At 37.6% G+C, this 4,639-nt stretch overlaps 1 non-coding gene across 1 annotated transcript; it reads left to right on the top strand.

Moving 5' to 3' along the window:
- Window positions 1-386: 386 nt before the first annotated feature.
- Window positions 387-493, top strand: LOC133798808 (small nucleolar RNA R71). The gene has a single exon (XR_009876027.1). It is a non-coding gene; the product is annotated as a small nucleolar RNA R71 (small nucleolar RNA).
- The last annotated feature ends 4,146 nt before the right edge of the window (window positions 494-4,639 follow it).

Below are 4,639 nucleotides of genomic sequence, written 5' to 3'. Positions count from 1 at the left end.
CTTGAGCTTGATCTAATGGAACATTGTTGGGATCTAAAACAGCTTGGCACTGGTCAAAAGAATGAGACCCCCCACACAATTCACACATTACTTGGGCTTGCACAATCTGAGCAGACATGGTATTTTGTTGCAACTGCTTAGTTAGAGACGCAACTTGAGCAGTTAAGGCTGTGATTGCATCTAATTCGTGAACCCCTACAACCTTGTTATTACTGCCCGCTCGTTCACTTGGCCATTGGTAATTATTAGTGGCCATTTCCTCTAAGAGTTCATAAGCTTCATTAGCACTTTTTCTCATAAACGCTCCTCCCGCTGCTGCATCAATGATTGTGCGAGTGGTACCGCACAAACCATTGTAAAAGTTGTGGACCAACATCCACTTCTCAATACCATGGTGGGGACATTTTCTGATTAAGTCCTTGAACCTCTCCCAAGCATCATACAGGGATTCTCCCTCAAATTGAGAGAAGTTATTGATCTCCCCTCTTAGTTTAGCAGCCTTAGCAGGAGGAAAGAACTTCGCTGAAAACTTTTGAGCTAGAGCATCCCAAGTGGTGATAGTATTGGCCTCAAGTGAATTCAGCCAACTTTTCGCTCTCTCCCGTAGTGAGAATGGGAACAAACACAATCTAATGGCATCATCACTCACCCTATTCATCTTGAAAGTAGCATACAACTCCAGGAAATTGGCTATGTGCATATTGGGGTCTTCAGTGGGGAGCCCACTAAATTGAACAGCAGTTTGGACCATCTGCAATATAGCAGGCTTGATCTCAAAATTGTTTGCCTCTACTGCTGGAGGACGGATGCATGAGTGTACCCCTGTGACAGTAGGGAGTACATAGTCCCGGAGAGCTCTTTGACGGACAGGATTATGATTTTGTGATGCTCCCCCGCTCATGTTTTCCACACTGTTGTTATTAATATCTGCTGTAACAACAGTGGAACTTTCAGCCCTCTTGTTTTTTCTGTTTTGCTTGCACTCTTTCTCAATCTCAAGATTAATTGGATTTGGACTGTCAACTCCCCTTCTACTGCGCATATAAGGAAAATACCTGAGATAAAGAACAACCGTAGCCAAACAAATTAGAAATTATGTACAAGAAAACAACCAAATTAGAAATAAAATTAACTATTTTAATATTGATAATTTTTCAGTCCCCGGCAACGGCGCCAAAAACTTGTTGCGAAAATTATGGCTACGCAAGTATACGTAATCGCTTTTGTAGTTTATTTCGGTAAGACCGTTATCGTTCCCACGGAGACTGATTATCAAGTACGAATAATTTATTTTATTTTCAATTTGGTAATCAAAAATATGAATTTTTAAATCTAAAATAAAGAAATAACAGAATTAATTGAAAAACAACAAAGAGCAATAATCTTGCAGCAAACTTGATTCAAATATAGATACGAAATTAGGGATTCTAATATCCTCTACTATTCACTTTATTATTCATTAATGCAATCACAGAGATAATTCTTCTCATTAAGATGAAAGACATGCATAAGTGTTGAATATTCAGATTAAGAAATATAAAACTCGACCTAATGCAAATTCTCTATATTTCTATGAGAAATCTAAACAATAGGAAGCAATGAACTCAGCCCTAGATCACATAGACCAATTTGATACTCTCGTTCTAAATTGAAATCTATGTCTATTCAATTTTAGCATATCCAAATCTCACTTCTCAGATTTTGATTTGAATTCATAAATAGCATGTAAAAGGTGCACAATCAATCACATACATAATCAACACAAATTGAATAGATCTTAAAAGAAGAATAAATTAAAAACTTGCATTAACTCATAATAAAGTTTCAAGAGATTCAATTAAAAACCCTAAATAGAATTTAGTTCATGTTTATCATTAAGAAATCCATAAACATGGAATTAACATAAACTAAAACTAAAAAGAAAAGAAAAGAAAAGAACTCTAGATGATCAATCCAAAGCCTCCTAAGCCTCTTCTCCCAGTCCAGATATCAAAAAGTGCCTCCTTCCCTCTCATTTATCGTCATTTAAACCTAATTAGTGTTTTGTTAAACATGAAATGACTAAAACACCCTTAATTAAAAATCTGCGTTTTTCTCATTTGTAGACATATCCTGCGGTCGCAGGAATGCTCTAGAAATGCAAAAAATTCTCTGGAGTTGCGGCCGCAAGACACACTTCCTACAGTCGCAGGAAGTGCTCCGAAACACATTTTCCACCAGTTTTTGTCATTTTGTCTATGTTTCCACCATGTTTCCACACCTAAGTCACCTAAGTCCTTCGACACCTGAAAAGCATACAAAAACAAACGTAAAATAGAACAAAAAAAAACAAACACCTAATATTTTTCCTAAAAAACCCATAGATAAATGAGTCTAAAACTCATTTATCACTGGTCCGAAGTGGTGGCTAAATGGCATTGCAGACTATTGGTTGAGCAACTTTGGGATTCATCACGAAGCATGTAGAGTCCATTTTTAACTCTCCCTTTGAGAAAGACACTCCATGTTTGCTTGTCCTTGACAAAACAACATTATTTATGAAATTCAAGAAACACATCATCATCCTTAGTCAATTTGGAAATACTAACAAGATTTTTGGTAATGGCAGAGACATGTAAAACATAATTTAAAAATAATGGGTTCTTGGAAGAGGAAGGAAGAGTAGCTTGACCAATGTGAGATATCAAGAGTTTCTTACCATTCCCCGCTGCTAGAGAGCTAGTACCAAAATAAGATTGAGCAGTATCCAAATTGTCCATTCCGAATGCCACATGATTCGTAGCCCCACTATCAGCATACCATATGGAGTCATCTCCAAAATCAGGAACTGTAGAAGTTGTGTAAGCTTGAGGATCATGATCAATATTATGTTCAACAATGTATGCACGAGGCTGAGAGGGTGGGGCCTTTGGTGTGATGAAAGTTTTGTCAAAACGATAATGACAAATAGCAGCTGTATGACCAATTTTCAAACAAACTTGACACACAGGTCGAAAAACAGAGGAAGATGGACCACAGTTGAACATTCTTGGACCATTTCTTGACAATGAGTCATAAGAGGAGCCACGATTGTTCAGAAAAGGAGGTCTGTAAGGAGCAGCAGAAGAGTTTCTTGAGGATCCAATAGTTAGGTGAGCAGACATCTTTGCTGTGATGTCGGATGTACTATGATGGCGCTCCAATATGCATTCATGAGCCATCAAGAGAGCCTGAATTTCCTCTAGAGTCTTTGACTGGCTATTAGAAGTGATCCCAGACACAACAGGATCATACTCAGGACCAAGGCCATTGAGTAATTGAAGCTCAATATCATCATCAGTAACAACATACCCAGCAATAGCCAAATTGTCACAAAGATTCTTGATTTTGTCAACATAATCAGAGATAGAAAGATTACCTTTCTGAATGTTAGACAATTGACCTTTAAGTTGGAGAAGTCGAGCTTTGGATTGGCTGGAGAAACTTTGCTCAAGTGAATGTCAGAGAGAGAAGGAAGTCAAGTGGGAAGCAACCGAAGCCAAAACAGCTTCGGACATTGACGAGCGAAGCCAGGACAACAGAAGTTGATCTTTGCGTTTCCATTGATTGTACGCAGTATTCAATTCACCAGAGACCAAGAACTGAGGAGGTTTAACATCAGAAAAGAGTAGATCATCAAGGTCATGACCTATAACAGTAGGAACAACTTGGGACTTCTATGCCAAGAAGTTGAGACGATCAAGCTTAATCGTAAGAGAAAAAGACAATGAATTTGAGAAAGGATTCCATGGTAATGTCGGAAAAGTCGCAGGAGCCGGAGCAGGGGTCACCAGAGCAGCAGGCATCGTCTGGGATGGGAGTGCAGGAGCATCAGTGTCAGAAGAAGGTTCAGAGGAAGAGTTCGCCATTGACGTTAGTCAGAAGCTCTAATACCATATAGATATTTGTTTAGCAAGAAGCTTCTTAACAAACTTAAGAAACAATTGACAAGAATAGTTTGGAAAAACCTTAGTTGTAAAACTGAGGTGTTAGTCTTATTTATATGCTGAGAGAATACAAACTGAAACAAGAAATGTTCTGTTACAACAGATTATAACAGCTAACTGAATTATAAAACACCTAATATAGCATATGTATTATTATGTCCTTATTGGTGAACTTATAGCAAGTAAACTTTTGTCGGTGTACTCACCAAATACAATCTTTAAAAAAAATCTAACTCCACATCCGTCGTTCTTTATAGATATCAACTTCTCCCTTGTTCTTATATCCTTTAACAATAGAGGTGTCCAATTCTCTTTCATACTTAATGTTGTTTTTCGTTGGTTGATCGTCTTGCTTCTCACTACGCAAAATCATTTAAAACAAAGAATTACAACTGTTATGAGATTCTCTCTACTGTCTCCCATCACACCTGATCCTTGATTGACAGAAAAAAAAACTTTCGAGTTGTCTTTGTTCTTATTATTTCCTATTGTAGCTCTTTAAAAGTGTATTCTCTATCCATTCCATCATTTCCTCAACATCCCAGTTTTCTGCTTCTCTTTTAAAGCCGAACTTAATTGGTAACTTTGTTCCTTATCGTTACCAAAATCCTTTATGATTCTCGGCTCACTTCTTATATGAAGTCAATTGACTCTGGCAGTCCAACTAGATGTGC

Source organism: Humulus lupulus, chromosome 8 (genome assembly GCF_963169125.1).
Source record: "Humulus lupulus chromosome 8, drHumLupu1.1, whole genome shotgun sequence".
NCBI lineage: Eukaryota > Viridiplantae > Streptophyta > Magnoliopsida > Rosales > Cannabaceae > Humulus > Humulus lupulus.
The sequence above is the reverse complement of the archived record's forward strand: the minus strand, read 5'-3'. Positions and strand labels throughout refer to the sequence as shown.